The following is an 18629-nucleotide window of genomic DNA, read 5'->3' on the forward strand; positions in this document are numbered from 1 at the left end:
ACGCCACACCAAACCACACCACACCACGCCGCACCACACCAAGGACATTAACGGCAGGGCCCCGAAGCTCCCGCATCAAGTATCTTTGTTTTATTCGTGCTACCCTGAGACGATTATAACCCTCTCACGGTCGGGACAAGTTAACAGCAGACGATTTTATTCAGCTGAGAGTGGGTCATAGGAGCTTGAGAGAGTGTGGAAGTATATAAGGGATTTATATACTACAGAGAGAGAGAGAGAGAGAGAGAGAGAGAGAGAGAGAGAGAGAGAGAGAGAGAGAGAGAGAGAGAGAGAGAGAGAGAGAATGTTAAAGCACACACACACACACACAGTAATGGAAAGTGTGTGAGAGAGAGAGAGAGAGAGAGAGAGAGAGAGAGAGGCGCATTTGGGGGGTCTGGTTTCAAAATGTCTCCTCGCAAATAATATCTCCAATAATAGTACTTTTAAGAGCTTTACCCCTTCATGGTCGGGCCAACTTTAGTCTTTATTCGGGTTAACACTAGATTGCTTTATTGATCTGATAGCGAGTCATAGGAGCCTGAGAGTGTTAATATTTTCTTTACTGATCTCGTCTCGTCATCTCTTCCATATTGTTTACCTTATCAGATTATTTCCTTTACTATACTTTATTTTCTTTAACTTGCCTTTAAGCTGCCATCTCTCCACCCTATATGTTGAGCTGGAGCAATGGTTTAAGGCTAGAATTTGATGCTAGTCACGAGGAAGTGCTATGGAGTATATGAACAGCATTTTTTTTTTTTCCTGCCACTGAGGTGCGTGATATTAGCTAGAAAAGGACGATGATCTGGGCCAAGTTAGAGTGAAAAGAGTATAGGAGGCGAATCGTAAATATAGAGAAACAAATGAGAGAGAGAGAGAGAGAGAGAGAGAGAGAGAGAGAGAGAGGCGTCATACAGAGGTGCGCGTTATAGGATACAGAATATGTTCATGAGTTTTCTTTCAGTATTATCTACAGAAATCATAGTTAAAAAAAAATAAATAAAGGAGAAACAGATGTAATATTAGGAAATGTCATATTGAAAGTATATTAATAATGCCGAAATTATTATTATTATTATTATTATTATTATTGTATCCAGGAATGAATATAAACGGAGTGGTTGAGGCAGGTTAAGAGAAAAAAAGGTAATTTCACTGCAGTATACAATATCTAACGTGCTTATGAATGTTCTACTAATCAATCATATCCAAACAAGTCTTAGTTAAAAAAAGTAACGGAGGCAAGTTAGCGAGACATGAGAAAAGAATAGTAATTTTCAAGAGACCTACAGTAATGGTATCAGTAGCCTATATTTATTATGATTATGGCTGTATTGATTATTAGTATCAGTTTATAGAAATTTATACAGAAATTAATGGACCCAAGTAGATTAAATACGAGAAAAGAGAAGTTTAGTAATATTGAAGAGTTTGAATAATAAATAGCAATAGAAATGATATCAAGAGCCTACATATATTTTCAGTATAAATTTACGGAAGAATTAATGAATAGAAATGGACGAGTGGAAGCAAGCTAACAGGAGAAAAGAGAAAATACTCGTAATTTTGAGCAGCCCCGTTATTTGAAAGGTGTAGAAGAGGCGGGGCGGCGATGTGGCAACAGCGCATAGGAGGGCGTGTTTATAAAGAATCCCAAACAATATTTTCGATAAACTGGTCTCCTTCATATTTAACTCTCCTCTTAGATATTTCCGTTTTGCGTATTTTGTCTCTTTAACACTAAATCAATCTAACTATACCGTATCTATAGCCTGTATGAGTGAAAATAAATAGATCTGAAAGCAATGACATATACAACTTCAGCTGGGAGAGTTTATACATACAGTTCCCCAGGTCAGTCACCCGCCCCTCCCTCCCTTCCTCCCCTCCCTTCTACTTTCTTATTCCTTCATCTTCTCTTCCTTCATTTCTAATTATATCTTTCTATCATTTGTCTTCCTTGCAATTTCTCTCGCATCTGTATTTTTTTCATATCTTTCATGAGTAATTTCTGCTTTGTTTTTCATTTCCTTTGTTATTCCTTCATCCTTCCCCCTCTTTTCATCATTTATTTGCTTTTATTTAGTTTATCAGGTGTTTCTTTTATAATTCATTTCTTATTCAGTTCTTTTCTGATCCTTTATGAATCATTTTCTTTCTTAGCTTTTAAATCTTTGTCACTTCATCTTAATCCATTCACTTTTATTTCTCTTGTTTGATGTGTTCCTTCGTATACTTTCCATTGTTCTCTCTCTCTCTCTCTCTCTCTCTCTCTCATATTTCTTTATTTTAACCACTTTTCTCCCTTTATTCGTTATTACTTTATTTATTACTTATTTCCCTCCACAACTTCTCTCGTATCTTTTAATTTATATATTATTTTCTCTCTTGTCTTTCACTTTTCACATTTCTTCGTCTCACTCTCTTCTCTTCCTCCATTTCGTATTGTTTTATGATGATGCTCTTTCTTTCGTTCATTCTGCTTTCATTTCTACCTTCTCTCGACCTTTCTATATCACTCCTCCCTCCCTACCCTTGCATTTCTTCTTCGTCCTCTTCTTCCTCCTCCTTTACATCTTCTCCTCCTCCTCCTTTTCTTCTCCTCCTCCTCCTCATCATCCTTCTTCTCTTCTTCTTCCTCCTCCTCCTCCTTCCTCCATTTCTTAATCTTCATTTATCATTGGACTCTTCCTTCTTTAATCATGCTTTCATTAGTAATTTCCTTCCTTATTTATATAGTCTCTTATTTTTCACATTCCTTCATCCTACATCCTTCACTGCCTTTATTTACTATTACTAATTCACGTGATATTGTTTTATTTGCTTTTCTTTATGTCTTTCATTTTCCTCCTCTTTTTAGTTCCTCTGTTTTTCATCTCCCTTTTTCCTTAGTCCTTCGTCCCGTTCTTCGTTTACTTAAATGTTTCTCTTTATATTTAAGTTAGTTTCATATTTCTTTAATTTCCATTGTATTTTTCTTCGGTATATATTTATTCTTTTGTACTTCTTGTTTTTGTTTCATACTCTTTCTTCCGCCTTTCACTTCTTGTCTTATTCCTTTCTCTGTCTGTCTGTCTGTCTCTGTCTCCGTCTCTGTCTGTCTGCCTGTCTGTCTGTCTCTGTCTGTCTGTCTGTCTGTCTCTGTCTCTGTCTCTCTCTCCCTCTCTCTCTCTCTCTCTCTCTCTCTCTCCAGTTATTAAGAACATAATATCAAGAAATAGGGAAGAGGGTAAGTGAAGTAGACCATTTGACCCATCCTATTCAGCTCCTTTCAAGAGTATAGGTAGAGCATATGATAGGGATAGCAGTGAATGAAAGCTTCACTCCGATGACCAAACCCTCCGGCCGAAACTGGCAGGAAAAGGCAAGAAGGAACACCATGTAGCCTAAAAACTGACATGGACATTTTATAGGAAAGGGCGAAAGGAAAATATATAGCATGCATCGGAGAAGGTTCTACAGCGTATATTAGAATTTGGAATAAAAGATCAAGAATTCCGCCATGACTTATTGTATATTGGTTGGGATGATCATGCTTCACTCTCTCAAGTCCTACGTCCATCTAGCCTATTAGTCAATGTCTCACTCTAAATAACACCAACAACATCAACAACATCTCTGGCTGTATTATTCGACTCATCCACTATGTTTCCAGACCTGTTCCTGTCCGTGTTCTTGCTGAAACGGATGCTGTCTAATCTGAAGCCCACTGGACGTTTTCTTTCCTGTCCGCTCAGTTCTAAGACCTTAACTAGTTTCTATGTCCTTTCATCCTCTTAAACACCTTAACTGCATCATTTCTATTTGCCCTTCAAGTGAGTGTTTTTTTTTTTTTTTTCCTCCCTCGGTCTTTTTCTTTATATGAAGGGTTTTGTATGCTGTTCTTGTCATTTTTCTATGCACATTTTTAAAGGAACGTTTATCCGTCCCATGAGATACCAAAACTGTACAGGATAATCCAAGTGTGGTCTAACTAGAGCAAGATTAATCTCCTTTACACTGGCTGTCCTGTTACACTGCTAGAAATAAAGCCTGGGATTATATTTGCTTTATTTCATGCACTAATACAGTGTTTCCCAGGTTTTAGATCTTTGCCAGCTACTAGAGCCATCTCACGCTCGGATTTATTATTTTATTATCTAAATTTCACTTCGTGTTTCTGACAGGCTTGACCACATCAGACGCTTTACACTTCCACATTAAGCTTCACCTGCCAATCCTCTGACCATTTGCACAATATAAAGATACCCATGAAAGCTCTTACAACTGTTTAATGAATTACTGTTCGTCCTGATCATATTCTTGTGTCATCAGTGAATTTATATATGTTGCTATTGATCCCTATATTTGGGTCCTTTACATGTTTAGAGAATAAGGGACTGAATCTTGAGGCATCCCATTAGGTAATACTTCTCAGTCTGATATAATCCCCTGCATATTAATCCTCCGCTGTCGTCCCCTAAGTGTTGATCTTCAAATATCCCTACCTATTCCTTGTGCTCTCAGCTTTCTAATTAACCCTTCTTGAGGAACCCCATCAGTGATTTTTATAACGTCGAGAGAAATATCGTCGTGAGATTTAATGCGAAATACCTCAGAGAAAAATACTAATATGCTTCAAGGCAGGATAGATCTTCCAAGAATCCAATCTGACTTTCCTGATAAATATTAAGAAAACGAAAAGGCGTCATGGTGCTGAGAGGGTTAAGAGAATGGCGGACGGGAAAAGTTATTCAATTTACTGGAGAGGCCGACACCGCTGGGGGCAGACTCCCTAAAGTACACACACCAGGCATAGAAATGGGGCTAATTACACACACACACACACACACACATACACACACACACCTATGCCTGTCTGTCTGTCTACCTATCTATCTATACCTCTCTATCTATGAATGTATGTACGAACACACACACACACACACACACACACACACACACACACACATAGCTGTCTGTCTACCTATCTATATCTATCTATCTGTGAATGTATATACGAACACGCACACACACACACACACACACACACACACACACACACACACACACATGCCTGTCTGTCTACCTATCTATATCTGTCTATCTGTGAATGTATATACGAACACACACACACACACACACACACACACACACACACACACACACACACACACACATATACTGGCTAAAGATATACTGAAAAGACACTAATCTCTCTCTCTCTCTCTCTCTTTCTTATGCTAGCTGAAGATACATTGAAAAAACGCTAAATTCTCTCTCTCTCTCTCTCTCTCTCTCTGGCTCACAATCAACAATCTGCCAGTGACGTCATTTCCCCCACACAGGCAGCCAAAATTCGAGGTCATTATATCTTACGTTTGTTTGTTTGTTTACATGTTTAAATAGAGCCGTGTGTTGCTGTTGTTGTTGTTGTGGTTGTGGTGGTTGTGGTGGTGGTGCGGGCAGTGACGTTATTATTGTTATTTTTGTTGTTGAAATGGTAGTAGGTAGTGGTAGTGATAGTTGTAGTAGTAGTAATAGTAGTTGTAGTAGTAGTAGTAGTAGTAGTAGTAGTAGTAGTAGCAGTAGTAGTAATAGTAGTTGTAGTAGTAGTAGTAGTTGTAGTGGTGGTGATGGTGGTGGTAGTGGTGGTGGTAATAGTAGTATGAATTATTGTGGTGGTAATAGTAGTAGGAATAATTGTAGTAGTAGTAGTATTAGTAGTAGTAGTAGTGTCAATAATACTTCTCCATTTGAACAAGTCAGGGCACTACGAAATTCAGTCACAGTAATAGTGCCGGTAGTTCTTCCTGATGTGAAGAAAAATGAGAGCTGCATCCCCCCCCCCACACACTGTAGGTAGACTATATTACTACTACTACTACTACTACTCTTTCTACTACTGCTACTATTACTATTTTCTCTTCTTCCTCCTCATTTATTATTATTATTATTATTATTATTATTATTATTATTATTTAGTGGTAGTACCGGTAGTATCAACAATGGGTGGTAGAGGTCGTGGTACAGCAGGTGTTGCCTCCCGCTATGTTAGTTTAGGTACAGATATGAGCAAAAGTTTCCCCATACTCCTTTGCCAGTGTTGTATCCTGCCTTCCATAGCTCTCATTCCTCATACTGCTCTCTCTCTCTCTCTCTCTCTCTTACACACACACACACACACACACACACACACACACACACACACACACACACACACACACACACACACACTTCGGGTCTCAGGAAATAACGCGTAGATAAACACAATCTATCCGTCATTGCTATCCTTGTTTTATTCCGCTAGTTTAGTTTTCGGGCATTGAGGCTTCGCAACACCTCTTCCTTAGCAATTTATTCCGCACATTTCACCCCATTATCCACCTTGTATACTATAGACGGAAACTGTGTATATATTAGAAAATATATATAAATAGCAGACAAGAGAATGTTAAGGTGTCAAGTGCAAAATAAATCGATTAGGAAGAGGTGCTACGACCTGCTATGCAGCTTTCAGTACTGTCCCTGTGTGTACCGCTTGAGTACTGTCCCTGTGTGTACCGCTTGAGTACTGTCCCTGTCTGTATCGCTTAAGTATATACTGTCCCTGTCTGTAACGCGTGAGTACTGTCCCTGTCTGTATCGCTTAAGTATATACTGTCCCTGTCTGTAACGCGTGAGTACTGTCCCTGTCTGTACAGCTTGAGTACTGTCCCTGTGTGTAACGCTTGAGTACTGTCCCTGTGTGTAACGCTTGAGTACTGTCCCTGTGTGTAGGGAGGGAGTACTGTCCCTGTGTGTAACGCTTGAGTACTGTCCCTGTGTGTAACGCTTGAGTACTGTCCCTGTGTGTAACGCTTGAGTACTGTCCCTGTGTGTAACGCTTGAGTACTGTCCCTGTGTGTAACGCTTGAGTACTGTCCCTGTGTGTAACGCTTGAGTACTGTCCCTGTGTGTAACGCTTGAGTACTGTCCCTGTGTAACGCTTGAGTACTGTCCCTGTGTGTAACGCTTGAGTACTGTCCCTGTGTGTAACGCTTGAGTACTGTCCCTGTGTGTAACGCTTGAGTACTGTCCCTGTGTGTAACGCTTGAGTACTGTCCCTGTCTGTAACGCTTGAGTACTGTCCCTGTCTGTAACGCTTGAGTACTGTCCCTCCATAGAATCGGGATGGTTCGGTCAGCAGACGAGGGGATGGTTCAACAAAGACTGAACCATCCCTCTAGTGCACGGGTTCTCAGCCTTTTTCCCAGCCAGTGCCCCTTGAGTCATCACATCATCGACCCGTACACTCATTAATATGACACTGAATACAGAATGGTAATATAGTAAGACTAATTCAGTACAAACATTTAAAGTTAGTGGTAGGTGGGGACGCTCATCATCCACTCACTGGATGTAATGCTGCTCTCGGGTGGCTGTCCTTTCCTCCCTCCCTTCTTTCCTTCCTTCCTCTTATGTCGTTTTTTGCTTCATTCTTTCCTCTTCCTTCTGTCTATGGGTGACTCTACACGAGTAACAAACCAAATGGTTTTCTGTACACCAGAAACCATTTACCACGCTGGGTGGTAACCATATAACCAAGCTATGGCGCCTGGTGGTTTAGTGGGTAATTAAGGCGCTCCAACCGGAATGAGCTTGTGTCGGTTCATATCTAGGGGATGGTTGGAGCTTATTGCTCATATAATGCCACCCAGGGATGAGTGAGGCTGGTCACTCTCATCTTAAATGTCAGGACCAACTGCCTAGCCCCGGGCTCCTAGGCTCCTCATGGGTCAACACAAGTTTAGATGATGGATGGATGGATCAAATGGTTGACATTGTAATGGCTTTGTTAAACAGTCAAGCATTCACATCACACTCAACGTACAATGAATTATATTGCACAGGAGTGAAACTGTAGTTACTTTATGGAGAAAATATACATTGCCAGTAAGTCAGTGTTGACTAGTACTATACCGGTTGCTGTAAGAACAATGAAATTATTAATACTTCATTTGGCGAGTAAGCATTAACACCATGTTTCAAATATGACAACCAATATTAGACTTCAGTGTGAGGGCTATGCATGTTTTGCGCAAACAAGTTTCTCAGTTCGAGGAGCAGCATAGGACAGACACATTCGACACGTTAAGCTGTGCTCGGTGTTTAGCTTTCATGTTCAACAGCTTTGAAAATCCTTGCTTACATACGTAAATAGGGGGAGGCGGTGGCTGAATCGGTAGAGAGGCGGCCTGCAGTCCTGATGGACCCAGCTTCGAATCCCGGCTGGGGCAGGGAACAGGTTAAGGATTTGAATTTCATAAAAAGGAGACTTTCCTGAGCTACCAGATGACTCGCCGACATGTCGTAAAAATACCACCGCTAATACCAATACACCAGTCCTGTAGGAGACAGCCCTACCATGTATTCAATATGGATGGTGGGTATTAGCGCCGAAGTGGTGACATGTGGAGGTGTAGGAGGACTACTGGGCCTTGGGATAGGCTACTGCCCCCGAGATATAGGCGCTGAAGCCTTTGGCCAGAGTCGGACACACACACACACACACACACACACACAAAACTAGGGCATGACAGCAAAGACCTCGCAGAAACATCAGCTACAGCAGGGTAAAGTTCACTCATTATAGACCAGGATTTGGTTGTTTCAAAAGCATCTTCTGCAACACAGTCGTTCACCAACACTAGAAATACCCCTTGCATGTTACATGAAAGAGGATCCACATTAACTTTTGTCAAGTGCCTCATGAAGGTGTTCAGTCATGGTAAGATTTTTGTCTTTGACATTAACGTCCCTCAAGTCCACCTTCATGATGAGTGATCATAGTTTGTCTATGAAATCAGTCACTGTGATAAAACGGTCTTGGAGGGATAAGTTTAACTAGTTTAGACATACGTGTATGTCCTCCAAGTAGGCCAGCTTTTGGAGCCACTGGTTGTCTGACAATTTCTTGGTGAGCTCAACTGATTTTGTCCTGTTGTCATGTTTGAAGAATTCGGAAAGTTCCTCCTTTAGTGACTGTACTCTTGATACCACATTCCCTCGTGACAACCAGCGAACCTCGGTGTGAAAGAGTAAACATTTGGTTCGTCTGTTCCAAACTCTTGGCACAGTATGAAGAGAAGATATTGGATGATCTTGGCACAGTAGGTGGAAGAGTCGTGTATTTGGGACACTTGATGGTATTTACCACGTGTGCATCATCAACTGCCAGTCTTAATTCTGGTGGGAGAATTTTAGATGCCATACAATGATGATTCCTCGTTTCAGGATTCGCATCATTCACTCTTCCTCGAAGCCCTGATTGATGGCCAAATACTACTGGTGCTCCGTCAGTTGTGCATGCACATAGGCAATTCCGAGAGAGCCCTTCAGTCTCAAAAAAAAAAAAAAAAAAAAAAAAAAAAAAAAAAAAAAAACAGACAATGGAAAATGTCTTCACCTCTTATAGTCGACACAAAAGCATGAAAGAACAAGAAATCTTCCTTGAAATCTCCAGCAGAGATATATCGTAACACCACCATTAGTTGCACACAATCAGCCACATGAGTTAACTCATTAGGCTGAACTGCAAATTTTCCCCCAAATGCCCCTTTTATTCATCAGGCATTTGATATCATCAGATATCTGCTATTCGTCGATGAATAGTATAATATGAGAGGGATACTTATGTTGACACTCTGCTCAGCATCACATCCAATAATTCAGCAAACTGTCTTTACAGCGGGGGACGCTTAACTTCTCTGGAATGTTGTGAGGTTATTTTTCTTGCGCAATTCTCGGTGATACCTTGTACGATGCACGAAACCCGGATTCATTTGTTGACTGAACTGTCCTGGACAATCAAAGCATGCTCGATTCAGTCCCTCCTCCTCTTGCTTGAAGAAGGCATCATTCTTACTTTTCAGATTCGGATGACAACAGTTCAGTTGTTGCTTGATAAAGCTTGGGTTCAGGTACTCCATTAATAAAACTTTGTGGTATATAACACAATGTGGAAATTCACACCTGTTTTTTACGATAGTAGTGAATCCATACTTTTTTTTTTTTTTTTTTATGCCCGACCCTGGGCATAGGCTTCACAGCCTGCTTTCAAGGCCCAGTAGTCCTCCTTACGTACCGCACACCTTTACATGTCACCACTTCGGCGCTAACACCCACCGTCCATATTGAATACATGCTAGGGCTGTCTCATACCGGACTGATGTATTGGTATTAGCGGTGGTATTTTTACGACATGTCGGCGGGTCTTCTGGCAGATCAGTAAAGTCTGCTTTTATTAATTTCAGATCCATAAACTGTTCCCTGCCCCAGCTGGGATTTGAACCTGGGTCCGGTAGGACTGCAGGCCATCTCTCTACCGACTGAGCTACCGCAGCTTTCCTCATACCACGTTTCTTCATTGATAAGACCATAACGGTATCTGGAACTGTAAAAAAAAAAAAAATACACAACCAAAGCCATACATAATGTCATTGACATTGACACGCAGCTATGATATCGCCACCGCCATAGGATTAAACAATAAAACACAATGAGGCACTCATATCATCACCATCGTCAGGGCCGGATTAACCCTGTTGTGGCCTGGTAGGCAACACAGACGGTTGGCCTGCAACATATAGATCTCTTTTTTCCGTTATTTCTAGTGAAATTTTGGCATGACCTCTAATGTCCTTTTTTGATAGCCTGATGGGTGATGGCCCTTATCTGGACGCTCAAAACGTATATTTATTCCGCTCTGGAAATCTGGATGGCCTGTGACAGGCCGTGGCTTGGTAAGCAGTTGCCCGTTTTGCCCATATCTGGTAATCCGGCCCTGACCGTCGTAAGATCACACAGCGGAAACACCTTCAGGCAATCATCACACACTAGAGAGAATTTCAAACCGTCATAATAACAAAAGCTCAACCAATAAACACATCATGAGGCAGTCATAATACCACCACCATCGTAAGATCACAAGGTAGCAAAAATTCAAGAAGTCATATTATTACCATTGTCAAATGAACAAACAGTATGTAGAAAGCGATAAGAGGGTGCATACCTCCACCAACACCAATAAAATAAAAGCTTGCTGCTGAGTAGCCACACATACAGTACAACCACAGTCATAAACATGAATTTCCCAAATGTTATTACATCACAAAGTAATGATATCTTTTACCACATTGTAAAAAAATTATTAGCATATATATCGTGATTTAAAAAACACCAACACACTTAACTAGAGGAAAGTGACCCGAGGTCACAAATGATATGAACATACCTCATTTAGGTAAACAAACATGAATTATCTATTTATCTATCTATCAATATCTGTCTATCAATATCTATCTATCTATATGTGTGTGTGTGTGTGTGTGTGTGTGTATGTGTGTGTGTGTGTGTGTGTGTGTGTGTATTTTAATAACAATGAATTTGGTTTGGTCTGGAAAAACTCTTATTATTTTCCATTTTATTATAATGGGACTAGACCAAGAATTATAAATAGCCGAATCATCACTGTCATGGCCGACTGTGAGGGATGGTTCAGACGTTTTAGTTACCTCTCTTCTCTGATATCTTCCTTAAAAACTTATAGAACTAACGCTCTGAATACTAGACATTTAATAACCGAAGGATGCGACAACAATTAGACACTGAAAAATTGTTACAATTACTACTTAATGTCAGACATATCTTTTCCCCTTAAGTGGTCGAACCATCACAGCTCTCCCAGAAAAAAAAAAAAAAAAAAAGTGAACATATAAAGTAACGTAAAAAAAGTCAGATTACGAGAATCCGACAAGAATGCACTCACAGATGGTTTTATCTCCATCCTCGTTTCATTCTCACAATGCATTCTCAAACTGATTTGCTCTATTGGATAATGTCTGGGTGTATGTGGAAACAAGGCAGTAGGCAGTTAAGGTTGGGGAATCCCTGCCCAAGTTTATGAAAGAAATAACATCAGGTCCAAAATCTAGGTGTTCAGAAACTTTTATGTTACATTTTGCAGATCAAGTGACAATGCCCGCATCAGAACAAAATTATTGCCGATCTTGAAGAACGAGCAAAACATAGAAAGACATATCATTGTTACTTGATTTCAGTATTATAAATGACTGAATTATTCAGGCTTTGCGAAGGACGGACACGGAAATCTGTAATCTCGTCACCCTCTTGAAATATCTAGAACGATCCAGGGTTCTAGATCTTGGCTCATTCTAGACCGTGGCATGATCGAGGGTGTTCCAGCTTTCACTCGAACCTTCACGTTTTCTGTGGTCGAGAGGAGAGGCGGCAGAAAACGGTATAAAAAGGGGGAGGCGAGGCAGACTAACTCAGACACCTTGTTGCTACTGCTGACGTTGCGACAGAGAGGAGCTGCCCTTAATTATTTCCAGGACCAGAAGCCGTGCCAAACGATCTACTGCTGCTGCTGTTGCTGAGAGAAGTTCTTGGCCAGTCTTAGGAACTTGTAAGTGGTGGTCATTAGACGGAGTCTGTGTGTGAGTTATAATTTGACGGGATAGACGAGATGAGCCTGGGTCTGGTGCCACTGGCCTTGTTGAGGCAGACAGAGGAGGTCCTGAACCTGATGGATGAATGGAGTGGAGCTGACCTGATGAGAAGAGGGCGAGTGTGGGTGAGGCCTGATGAGCACTGCTGCCCCTGTAGGTCCCTACTTGGTTCTGTTGGTTGTGGTGGCAGGGATTTGTTCACGGCAGACTGCGTCCCTCCCAACACCTGCCACAGGTGTCCTACTGATATAACTCACCAGAGGTACCCCACTGACATCACGCACCAGTCACATCCTACTGACATCATTCGGCAGAGGCACTCCACTGACACCACATACCAGCCAGAGGCCCCTGTCACAACCTGCCCTCATGATACCAAAGACGCAGGATGTGGAGACAAGAGAAGTGACAATGAAACAGTGGCTACCAACATCAGTAAGAAGGAGGAAGGGCGAACTAGCAAAAGCAGTGAAGTAATGACCACTACCAACAACACTGTGACCACTGCCACCACCAACAACAGCATGGGGGCAGTGTCAGGCACCAACAACAGTGAGGGAATGAACACTACCAACGACAAAAACAACAGTGAGACAGTGTTATCTGCTAATAGCCATGAGGCAATGACGTCTGCTAACAAAAGTGAGCCAGCAATCTCCGCCAACAAGAACGACAGTGAGGCAATGACAACCCCCAACAGAACTATAATAGTCACTGACAAGATGGCGGGCCAGTGTAGTAGTGGCGATGCGTGGCAGTGGAGTGTGGAGGTGAGTGGCTGTGATGAGATGCGGGCCACTGTCAAGTCTGGCTTGGTGAAAGTGGAGGGTCGAGGGAAGAATGGTGACTCCCAGGTGATGGTGTGTCACGTCACCACTCTGCCAGGCCACGTCAACCCAGACACACTCACGGCTACACTCACCAACGGTCACCTCACCATCAGCCAGAGACCGACCTCATCCCTGCCCTCCACAACCACCAGTGATGACACCATTCACCACATTTCACCACAACACCCACCGCAACACTCATCACACCACCAGGATAACATGGAGGCTGAGCATCAACCACAGACCGAACCACATCACCAGGATAACACGAAGTCTGAGCATCAACCAGAAACTGAAACACAATGCCAGGTTAACAAGCAGGCTGAGCATCATCTACAGACTAAAGAACAGCACCAGGATAACAAAGAGGCTGAGCATGAATCTGATACCAAAGCACAGTTTCTGTGTCCCACACCTACACTGCTGGAGTACATGCCACTCATACTGTTGTATTCATAATCAGTCACAGTCACACACACCTGCATTGCTACACTACATTCCAGTCTCACTGTTGTCCTTATAACATTATTACAATCAGTTATTTATGTATTAATTAATTAATTAATTAATTGATTGCTATATGAAATAAACTGAAAGTATATTCTAAGCATGTGTTTTTCCGTCCTTCATTTTGCGGATGTACTGTATCTGACTTTGAATGTAGAATTTATTTAGGTCCGGATCCTTTATGTCTATATCTGCAAGACTTGTCTTGTTCTGACCAACGTATTGTAATAAAAGCAGTGGCCTACTAAAGCTTCTAAGTACTGGACCCGAAATTCCATAAACTGATCTAGTTTATCAATTCAGTTTGAATCCCTGGTATACCTGAACTGATCCCAATGGTCGAATATTGAACTATCAAGGAACTAATATAGTTTGTTGTAACTGGGTCTGAATATGACTGAAATGACATAAAAGAATGGCCTTAACAAATGTGAATTGGTTCACTGGAACACAGCGTAAAATCGTTTTTGTCCAGTGTCCTCAATTAGTTGACTGACAAACTTTCTCTCATAGCACAGTGAATCCATGATACATACACGAACGCTTAAGTACAAGTGCTAGGCGACATCAACACAGTGTTGGTCAGCTAGGCCAAAAATCTGTCGGTTCCATTCTCGACGTTATCAGTGATAATTACGTCAGAGCATTTCTTATTGGTGTATGAGCAAGTTCTTGTTTTTGTTTCATATACTACAGGTATTCATAATCTGCTCATTATGATGACCATCATCATCATCATCATCATCATCATCATCATCTTATGCCTCTTTCCCACTTCCCTGGGGTGGGAGAGATTCAGAAACAACAGGAAAGTATTAAAAGTTGAAAATCAGCAGTACATTTCCCACAGAATATCACATCCACTCATCAATCAAGCCTTCAAAATTCATGGTTCAGCTCTCAATTCAAACGATGTACATTTCCACTCAGAGTTTCTCTTTCTAGTGCCAGTCTTTCAGTTACCAAAAAAAAAAAAAATCAATTTTACGTCTTGTCAGGCAGTGTATATCTCCATGGACAGTTTATTCATACTATTTCTTCTGTAATTTATTTTACTTCATTAACTTTCATTCCTCATTGACTCACATATCCACCTTCTTGGTCTTCCACTCCTTGTAACATCGAGTTCACTTAAGTGTGTGTGCTTTTTTCTATTCTTTCTTTGTGTATTCATAGCATCAAGGCACACTCTTCTTCCCTTTCAGCGACAGACATCCTTAGTTCACATCTGTCACGAATCCTGTACATATCTTACCCTGTAGCGTCAATGCACTGCACATAACATTCCTTTACTCTCTTTTGTATTGTTTTCACCCATGACTTTGATGATGATGCTTCTCCCGGTTCTTACTCATTCGTTAATGTGGACGCGAATCATTCGAATGTGAGTGGTGTGCTTTTCAAGTTAGTCTTGTTGCTAGGTTAGATGTGTTGCTATCAGATTATTTCATTCAACTTAAGAGAGGCGTCTTGCATTGCAGGAGGGGTTATTATGACTATATTTAATCCCTCAAATTTAAAAAAGTACCATATATCCTAGTGTGAATACAATAAAAAGGAGAATGCAGGAATAAAATAGAATAGTTATCCCTGAGCTGAACACTCTAGTACACCTTCCTGCAGGTCTATAGCAGCCTCTTTATTCAGGTCTTTATTCTGCATCAAGTCTTTCATAGCGCCAGCCATTTCCTATCCTTGAGACTCCCTTCTTACCACTGCCTTCATACATACAGTAGGTGTCTCTTTTCTGTCACCACACCTTGGTACTTTAAACATCTCCACTACTTCAAGTCTCCATTGATTTATCTATACAGTACATTTCATCTTCTCTTTCACTAACCATTACTTTACTTGTATATACTTTTACTTCTTGACTTTGCAGCTCACCAACATTCACAGTCCACAAAGCTTGAAAAACCTACTAGCAAACAATACAGTATCAGCTGCATACCTCAGATTTATAATGTGCTCTTGGTCGCCATATTACCAACATTCTGACCATCATTATAGCTGTTATTTTCGTCATTCTCACAACTCCCATCGTATATAAAGAATAATTAATCCGACATTGGTGGTAGAAGGGGTCGCCTTCACGAGGTGACACCTTCTGTTTTGAAAGATCTCTTCCCTGAATGGAATCGTGTGTAGATGGCAAGGATATGGATGAAAATACGTAATGAGACTGAAAGGATTTTCCACTTCACGTCGATGACACTGTTTTATTCTTTCTGTTACTAGACGATTTTGTTTTTACTAAAGAATGATCTTTAATGTTAATTAAGGCTGTATCTAAATTTTCTAATTTGAAAAGCTCCATGAAAGTAGTAAAATTCTCAGTAAAAAAAAAAAAAAAAAAAAAATCATTAGGTTGACACATCAACCATTAAAGCTTTGTGTGAATGTTCGGTTTGAACATGTCTGTTTTTACAATTAAAGGACTGTTAACTGATTTGATTATTTTCGTTACTATTAATTCCTTCACAACGTGATTTATTACTTGTTACAGTTACTCAAACATTTCTAGCTAATTGAAGCTCAGACAACTTAAAAAATCAAATGAATATGAAATTACTGAGTTTGGCTTTTGGATATTTTCTCCGCCTTTTTCTCGTATATATGAAAAAAAAAAAAAAAACAAGGTTTGTTAATCTCCAGATCAACATCTTATCGTTGTCTGCTGAGCTTTGGTAAAAACTGACAGCACAGCTGTTAACAATGCTGGTAACGAGAGAGAGAGAGAGAGAGAGAGAGAGAGAGAGAGAGAGAGAGAGAGAGAGAGAGAGAGAGAATGTGTGTGTGTGTGTATGTGTGTGTGTGTGTGTGTGTGTGTGAATCGGTCGCTTTTGAAAGGGTACCATTCTTTCTCATTTACAAAGTAACAAGAGTGAAATTGCTCTGGGACCTGCGGTGAGGCTCTTGTTTCAAACAGGATGCTGTAAAAAGTAACTAGGCTTAGTAGATAGATCCACTTACATGGAACCACTTTTATGAATCAATAGGCTTAAATTAAGCATTTTTACTAAAGTTGTCAGCTGATGGCAGATTTGGATTCCCCATGTCAAGTTACCTTGTAAGGTACCACTTTTATGTCCCCAAAGACCTCCTTTAAACAAATCCCCCCGAAGCAGCAGCAGCAGCAGCAGCAGAAGAAGAAGAAGAAGAAGAAGAAGAAGAAGAAGAACGATGGTCACTCACTGACCTGCTGCCTATCGCCGCAGGTAAAAATCATTTGAAGTGATATATGTATTAGGTATCGTCTTAGACAGTGCAGCCCATGGGATCCCAGTAAACCTAATATCATAAAACGGGACTCTACCGATTACAGTATACTGAATAAATGGCACATTATTACATCGGACTCGAAACTGTGGCAGGAAGGTGAGACTATTTGCCGCAATCCCCCCCCTCCACCAAAAATGCATTTTTTTGTTTTACTCTATCTGTCTATCTCTCTGTATATCTATCTATATTACCCTCAATGCTACTAAAATTCCTGTCTCTAAAGATAATGAAATTCTCGGTGTTTCACTTAAAAATGTCCTTAGTTGGACCTCTCATGTTAGATCAGTTGCAAAAATCGCATCAAAGAAACTTGGATTATTGTACAGAGTCCGTAACTTCTTCACTGACGAGCAGTTAACTATAATTTACCAGTGTCATGTGCGTTCTCAGCTGGACTATTGCTCACCCTTGTGGAATGGATGTGGTGGGGTTGCACTAACACAACTAAACAAAATTCAGAACAAAGCTGTTAACATTATTTGTAACCCTGCTATTACAATTGAACTACCTCCCCTACAAGTAAGAAGGAATGTTGCCTCCCTTGCATTATTTTAGTTGCTTTTACGGCAAATGCTCAGACGAAGTTGCATCCATTGTGCCACCTCTCCATGCCTTCCCCTGTGCTACACGGGCATCTGGTAGCGCTCATGACTGAATGTTACACAGCCATATTGCATAACTTCTGCTCATCAGAAATCTTTTATTCCCCGAACTGCATCTCTGAAATTCACTTCCCCAGAGTTGTGTCCCCTCACTCTCCAATCTACACCTGTTCAGGTCCAACTGTTACAGAGTATTTATGAATGGAGGACACCTGTAATCTGGTGTATGGATTATATTCTTTCATTGATTTGTTTTTCCATCCTCTGGTCTGTTATTTGAAAAATAATGAGTGTGCGTGCGTGCGTGCGTGCGTGCGTGTGTGTGTGTGTGTGTGTGTGTGTGTGTGTGTGTGTGTGTGTGTGTGTGTGTGTTAATAACTATGAATTTGTTTGTTCTGGAAAAATCTTACTCAATAATACTTATTTTATTAGGAGAGTAGACCAAGCATGCAGCCGAATCATCTCTGTCATGGCCGACTGTGAGGGATGGTTCAGACGTTTTAGTTACCTCTCTTCTCTATTATCCTCCTTAAAAACTTACAGAACTAAAGCTTTGAATACTAGACATTTAATAACAAGGACACGACAACAATTACACACTGAAAAATTGTAACTGCCATCACACCTATTGTTAGACAAATGTTTTCCCAAAAAGGAAAAAAATATATTAGGCAGTTTCTGTAAAAAAAAAAAAAAAAAAAAATTGCTAGGCTACGAGAAGCGGACAAAAATGCTCTCAAGTGGTTTTATTTCCATCCTCGTTTCATTCTCACAATGAAGCCTCAAACTGAAGTATTTGCTCTATATGATAATGTCTGGTCTGGGAGTATGTGGAAATGGGAAAGTGGGCAGTTAAGGCTGGGAATCCCTGTCTAAATTTATGAAGGAAATTCGTAACATCAGGCCCAAAATCT

Source organism: Coenobita brevimanus, chromosome 112 (assembly GCF_032717465.1).
Source record: "Coenobita brevimanus isolate Jiangsu-jjx chromosome 112, ASM3271746v2, whole genome shotgun sequence".
Classification (NCBI taxonomy): domain Eukaryota; kingdom Metazoa; phylum Arthropoda; class Malacostraca; order Decapoda; family Coenobitidae; genus Coenobita; species Coenobita brevimanus.